This window comes from Dermacentor variabilis, unplaced genomic scaffold, assembly GCF_050947875.1.
Source record: "Dermacentor variabilis isolate Ectoservices unplaced genomic scaffold, ASM5094787v1 scaffold_12, whole genome shotgun sequence".
In the NCBI taxonomy this organism is placed as follows: domain Eukaryota; kingdom Metazoa; phylum Arthropoda; class Arachnida; order Ixodida; family Ixodidae; genus Dermacentor; species Dermacentor variabilis.
This window is the reverse complement of record NW_027460280.1, coordinates 41,980,381-41,987,764: the sequence shown is the minus strand read 5'-3', so window position 1 is coordinate 41,987,764 and position 7,384 is coordinate 41,980,381. Positions and strand designations below refer to the sequence as shown.

At 48.6% G+C, this 7,384-nt stretch overlaps 1 non-coding gene across 1 annotated transcript; it reads left to right on the top strand.

The window, feature by feature from the left end:
* Positions 1 to 4,131: 4,131 nt before the first annotated feature.
* On the top strand, positions 4,132 to 4,204 carry TRNAS-CGA (transfer RNA serine (anticodon CGA)). The gene has a single exon. It is a non-coding gene; the product is annotated as a tRNA-Ser (tRNA).
* Positions 4,205 to 7,384: the final 3,180 nt, after the last annotated feature.

Here is a 7,384-nt window from a genome sequence, read left to right as displayed (position 1 = left end):
GCTTTTTAGAAGCCCGAGTGGCTCGTGTGTATACACGAGTCAGCACGGCAGGCTTATTTGTCTTTCCCGCGCGCTACCCAGCTTCCCGCTTCCTTGCGAGTCGCTGCTTCTCGCCATTCCGGGGTCGCTTGTACAATCCTCGCCCATATGAGAATTTCAGCTACAATTACAACGCCTCGCACAAGTGGAATTCAGCCGTCTCACAGAAAGTTGTAGAGAGGCGCTTTCGTGCACCTCTGCCAACGGACCACTGACGGTATGGCAACTGCCACTATAGCGCGAAGCTTTGCAGCCGTGCGTAAGTTGGCTCAGCACGATGCGCAGGTTTTGTTCGTGCATGTCTTGAGCAAGTATGAAAAACGCGGGGCACTAACCAAGCGCTGCTTCGTCGGCATACGCATTTTAACCTGCTTATACAAGGCATCAATTAAGACCCACAAAACATCATTTCGGGCTAAAAACTATACCGTTCGAGAAAGACTACGCTGCGTGAAACAGGCCCGTACGCCAAGAAATGCTGGGCATTTATTAAAAGACCGCTTCGAACGAATGAAAGTGGGCCACCCCGAAGGCGCGCGCGCTCTTCACCTTCGCTCAAGCGACTCCGCTTCCCCCCGCGGCACTCGAAGCCGCCTCGACCCGGAATTCTCCTCCAAAAGCTTGCGCGTCTCGGTCGCATCCGTGCCTAACGTGGCGGCAACGCAAGAGAGAGAGGAGCACGGCCTCCGTGACTTGTCTCGCCCCGGGCAGCAGCAGAGAGAAAAAGACCCTTCAGCTACGACGAGATTTTTTTGGCCGATTGTGTCGCGCAATTGGTATTTCCGCCAAAGAGCCACACCGCGCTCGTGCGACGTGAGCTGCCGAGAGGAAAAGCAATACACGCAGGGAGGTCAAACGAGAGCAACAGCGCCGCCGCCCGGTGGCATCCTCTCGGGGCGCGCAGGACGCGCTTCCCTGCGGACGCATTTACGCACGCACATCGCCGTAGCGACCTCGCGACGCCGGCGGTAGGTCGCGTAGGACGCCCGGCGATATGTCTACACACACTGGGCAGACGCCGTAAGTGCCCGAAGCTGGGCTCACTCACACCTGCGCCCCGCTCAAGCCCTCGCACAGACCGATACCATCGCATGAAAAAGTTATAAGGCGACCATATTATAGCGAGATACGCGTCCGTGACGTCATCAAAATACTGGCCGCCGTCAACTTACGCTAAAGTTCACCTCGAGGGCCAAACAAGAAAATGCGCGCGCAAGTCTTGCTCTCGTATTATACGATCGGCCGCCCCCTCCTGCCACCTTCAGTCCGCTCCATTGTTTTAGACGATACTGCGCTGTGGCGATGCAGCCGTACGGCTGTACTCTCCCTACCAGCTGTAGATATCTGCAGGGAACATCATCTCCACCCATTCGTATCTGGCTGTGTACCATTTGTTTGTGTCTGCCTGCCTGACCACATTGAGACACCGAGATCATTCACTGCATTCTTTTTCGCAATGCAGCTTCCAGCCTCACTCAGCACACGTCCGACTAACTTCATTCTTCTCCCTCAAAGAACCTTGGCTGTGACGTCCACGACCTCGACGTTCGGAAATGTATCGCTTCTAACGTCAGTAGGTTGAACACTAAGGTTGAGTATTGGGCGAGTTGGTATTTCCTTCTAAAACTGGCGCGTTCGAAAACTGGCCGGCTCGGCTTGTTGCTTCCTTTCTGTGTTGCGCTGTACCAGTTTTAGAATACAGTAGGTTGAGACCATTCAGAGAAGAATATAGACATGACGAAGGCAGGAGTCCGCGTATTCCAGAGGAGACGCTTGTGTATACAGCGCCCATGCATACAGCGCAGAAGCGTCCAACTCCTGCGAGCAGTATGCCACGGCGGCCGCATTTCGATGGGGGCGAAATGCGAAAACACCCGTGAACTTAGATTTAGGTGCACGTTAAAGAACCCCAGGTTAAAGAACCCCCACTACGGCGTGCCTCACAATCGGAAAGTGGTTTTGGCACGTAAAACACCATAATTTCATTCCTGCGAGCAGTAATGGCCAAAACGGCGCGCTGCTGTGCGCTCTAGCTAGCTCCTGTCCTCAAAACCGTGCTCGAAGACAAACAGCGAGTCCAAAGGGCCGCCGAAGTGAGCAACGCGCACAGTCTGCTCTGGAGCGGTGGAACCAGAGAGAGAGAGAGAGAAGCGCGCGATTGCTGCGCACGCTGCGCGTCACAAGTGCCCTGCCCGCACGAGCACATGGGCCGAGGCGCCAGCGAAAACACCGGCCGCCAGCTCTCCTTCGGCCGGGCCGCCTATCGTCGCCTCATCAGCCGCGTTTCCTGCCACGTCCGCGACCTGCCGCGCACCGCTTTGAACGGCGAGAACCCCGAGGTCGGTGTGCCTTCGAAGCGCCTGTAAATGCAACGTGGTTTTATTATTATTATTATTATTATTATTATTATTATTATTATTATTATTATTATTATTATTATATCGATGAAGGTTTGCCATAAGGCGTATACCGGATTATCTATTATAATGGGAACAGATTATTTAGGAATGAGATTGGAACCGATGCTAGGATGATTTCGCCGCTATTCGTCCTTTGTGCGGCGGACATAAATAGTCCTCTCTTTCCACTAGTGAATGCTCGAGTAGCCGTCGCAGGCCAATCACTAATTAACTAAAATTCGTTAATCAACTTTTCAATTACTTGTTTCAACACGCATGTTGCAAATGCAGTAATGCAGGAGAGCGCTGCGGGAATCAAGAAACAGTTGACGCGATTTTAAAAGCGTTATTCGTTATTAAGCTATTCGTCGATGAAAATTCGCATTTCTACGCTTCGGTTCTGAAACTGGGCGCACTAATTAAGAGCGCCGAAAGCACTGTTTGTGCGCTCGTGGTTTCAGAATCGAGTCCCTACTGGGCGGAGAGTACCTGCTCCCGTCACTGGAAGGGGACATTTTGGTGCGTGCTCACGCGTACTTTAATTACCCGCACGGGGTGTATGCGTCTTTTCAACCCGCTACACGTGCGCGCACCGCATCGAGTGTGCCACGCTGAGGCGGCCAGCGCAAAAAGGGGCGAAGGTGCGAGACACGACCAGCGTGCACCGACGTGCCAGTGTGCCTCTTGCTCGCATCGCTCGCGCTCGCAGCGTATACCGCGCGGCCGCTGTCGGTGGACGCGCTTTTGACTTAGCGCGCTCCGGGCATGCAAACTTTTGGTGCTTACTGCAGGCCAAAAACAGGACGCATCTCACGTCCCGGCTCACGTCTCGAGTCACACCCAACATCTGAGATGGGCGCACGCGTATACCTCAAGGCTCACTTGGGACCTCACGAACACTGCAGGAGCAATTGCGCATCATACAGCACTACAATTCGTGCAATCAATAGAAAACGGCACAGTAGTAAGTTCATTACGTCTACCTTCTTTCAAAGGTTACACCAAAGAAATCCAATATCAAATAGAAACGTATATATATATATATATATATATATATATATATATATATATATATATATATATATATTAGTCATATCATAAGAAGCCAACAAACACTGACACCAAGGACAACATAGGGGAAATTACTTGTGCTTAATAAATGAAATAATGAAAACATAAATTAATGGAAATTAAAGTGGATGAAAAAACAACAACTTGCCGCAGGTGAGAACCGAACCCACAACACGAAATGTGTTGCGAAATGCGAAGGTTGTGGGTTCGTTCCCCACCTGCGGCAAGTTGTTGTTTTTTCATCCACTTAAATTTCCATTAATTTATATTTTCATTATTTCATTTATTAAGCACAAGTAATTTCCCCTATGTTGTCTTTGGTGTCAGTGTTTGTTGGCTTCTTATGAGATGACTAATAAATATCGGGCCCCTCGGTTAACCCCCTTTCCTCTCGTTTATTACATAACGAGGGTCTCGAATCCGGCTACATTGATGCCTTCAGGTAGCATATGGGGGTTTACTGACCAGTTGCCTTCACCCAAAAAGATCACGTTCTCGTGACGCCTGCGGGAAAAAGGACGTTCCACGTCCGCCGCCAAGGTCTGTGTGTGGTGGCGCTGGCTAACACTCCCAGGTTCTACTAGGACACATAAATACCCAAGAAAGTGGATGGGGAAACAGCGCCGCGGTAGCTCAATTGGTAGAGCATCGCACGCGAAATGCGAAGGTTGTGGGTTCGGTTCCCACCTGCGGCAAGTTGTTGTTTTTTCATCCACATTAATTTCATTTATTAAGCACAAGTAATTTCCCCTATGTTGTCCTTGGTGTCAGTGTTTGTTGGCTTCTTATGATATGACTAATATATATATATATATGCGCGATAGCGATAGAAGCACAGAAACCAATGCATTCGTAATAGCGCAGAGCAAAACTTGCATTTGCGAACGCAGTACTATACTGAAGGGTCGAATAAAATTGAGATCAACAACAAAAAAAAGCTGCGACAAACCATATACAAATAATGTGATGGGCAAGCAGATACAAAGGTATTGCTGCAAAAGCTGGCGAAACGCAATATGTGTGAATATATATGCCTGGCACAAGTTTTGCCACTGAGGCATTTTTTGGCGCAACGCATGCAGTTATGGTGCAGCCATAGGCAGCTGCCTCCTCTTTGCACTTCGCCTGTTCAGTTCCGTCTCACCACGTTAAAATTAAACTATGGTGTTTTACGTGCCAAAACCACGATCTGATTATAAGGCACGCCGTAGTGGGGAACATTGGAAATTTGGGCCACCTGGGGGTTGTTTAACGTGCACCTAATTTTAGGTACACGGGTGTTTTTCGCATTTCGCGCCCATCGAAATGCGGCCGCCGAGGATGGGATCCGATCCCGCGACCTCGCGTTTAGCAGCCAAACACCACAGCCACTAAGCAACCACGGCGGGTTCTCGCCACGTTCGTGTAGGTGCCCTGTCCGTTAGCCCCAACAATGACGGAAGACCACACTTAGCTCAGTTTCAAGCCGCGTTGCCCACGGTTTATACTACCTCTCAGCGCCTGTACGTGCCGCATTTTATTACTGATTACGAAGGAGGAGGAAAAAAAAAAGAGAAAAACTCTTTAAGAAGAAAGCCTCTTCTTAAATGTCTCGCAAAAGGCTCAATATCGATCAACGCGCTATACTGTTGGCATTGTACAGTAAAAAATGTTCATCAATAAAACGCGCCCGGAACGTCGGCGGTCCGTCACTGTGCAGCGTCTTCGACCGGCTTCGCAGCGCCGTGGCAACAGTGCAGCAGCGATGTCATGCAGTGCATTATGTGACACCAAGGCGAGAGCGCTATAGCACTCTCACTCTGGTGTCACTCTGGTGTCTCACTCAGGTGTCATACGCTGTATACAGCGTATTGAACCAGAATGACTGTCGTCCCTGAGACACACACAGAAACGCAATCTTACCGTCATTGCACGCAACAAGGCAAGTTGGGAAGAAAAGGGGTGAGGGGGAAGAAAAAGAAAAGGCGTAGTTTACAAAACATCGCACGCCAAGGAAGTAATAAATTGTTCCTGTCGACTTCGCTGGTGAAGCAGTCCTCAGCCATTTTGACATATCGCGGAGGGCTAATGGCCGATTTGGAATTAAAAAAAAAAAAGATTTGAACAGTTTTACGTCAGCCCGACCCTGGTAGCAGCTCCACGGAGTAATCTCGACTCGAGGTCCCCCCTCCCAATGCGCCATTCGCACATGTGGCCCGCGCTCCCGGGAACAGGATTGTTCCAAAATGAGCAGAAAATGTTGCCTTCGGAAGTTTTCCCAATCGGCCACTAGAATTCACCTGAGCCGCGCGAACAGAGAGGAAAATGCCGCACGTCCGTCGCGCGCCGTGTGGACAAAGGGTCTTTGGGCGAGATGCATCGCAGGAGCCTCAGACTGAGCGCAACCGCCGCCTGACGCTGCAAGGGCCACGGCTGTGATCTTCCCGCCCCACGCCTCGTGCCCACCAAATTTTGACGCAGTACTCTACCGCCTTTCCACGCGACTGTTAATAATAATAATAATAATAATAATAATAATAATAATAATAATAATAATAATAATAATAATAATAATAATAATAATAATAATAATAATAATAATAATTGCTTTCACAAATTTCCCATCACAGAAATGAATGCGTGTAGGTGGCAATCTGCAGAGCGGTTACGTCTAGGGTGACTCTGGTTACGCCCAGGGTTCGTACAAGGACAATTCAAGGATTTCACAGATGCTGAAGGCCAGTATTCAAGGAGAGGGAAACAAACCATATTTGTAAACACGAACTGAAAAAAAAAAGAAAATTAAATCTCATTCTTCCTAGCTGCAAATTTTTTGTAGCTAGGCAGCTGCGTGCTAACTTGGACGCACGCTTCAAGATCTTCGGGTCGCTTTTCCAAGTTGACTTTCTCATTTTATTTAAGTCAATCGCTTTCTGGCATGGTTGTTAGTGGTGCGCGACTTAAGCCAACTTAACATACTCGTCGTTTTAAAGCCAAATGGCTTTTCCGCCAGGTATCTTTTGGAGCCTGGGGCTCGAAAATGGAACCGTGACGGCTGCGGTGTCAACCAATAAGCAAAACAACAAAATGACGGCACGGCTGGGTCGCTTGACCCCTATAGCTCCACGACGACAACGCTGATTAAATGTCGTCGGTGGCTGTGGACACGTCACATTGCAATTGTTTAGCGGCACTCTCAAAAAGAAAATATCTAGGATTGTTTCCCAATATACAGTAGCGTGCATCGCACAGCCTGTCTGTGGAGTTTGTTACTTTCAATGATCAAAAGTCGCTCCCAAACCCAGCATTCAAGGAATTCAAGGAGCACATTCATATTCAAGGAGTACTAAGGGCCTTTGAATCTGTTTTTATTTTTTCCAAAGTCAAGGGTTTTCAATGATTTCAAGGAGGTGTACGAACCCTAGAAACCTTACGCCAGGCATGGTTTGACAATGGTTCAGAGCGTCATCAGCACAGACACTTGAAACGGGTTGTTTCGGGAACGTCATTGCGGGAACGCTATGCAGGAACGTCATTTTTTTTTTAAGTTTTGCAGAATTTTTAAAAATCGCCTGTAGCAGATAACATAATGATAGTCCTTGAGCTGGATTAGTCAGAGAGGCGGACATTATTTGCACGAGAAATCGAAACACACATTCAACCAATTAACAAAATGCACTAATTAACCTATTGATCAATTACTTCACGGCACATATTGCAATTTACGAATTCGAGCCGGTGAGTTTGCAAGGCGACACCTACTCGGAACGAATCTCGAGAATGACACCAGTTTGGAAATATGCACCATGAAACTCGACTTAGAAATGCCCTGCCGTACCACGTTCTTGTATGTTTAACAAAACGCTCTTTTATGCATTGCAGCACCAAAGTAACTG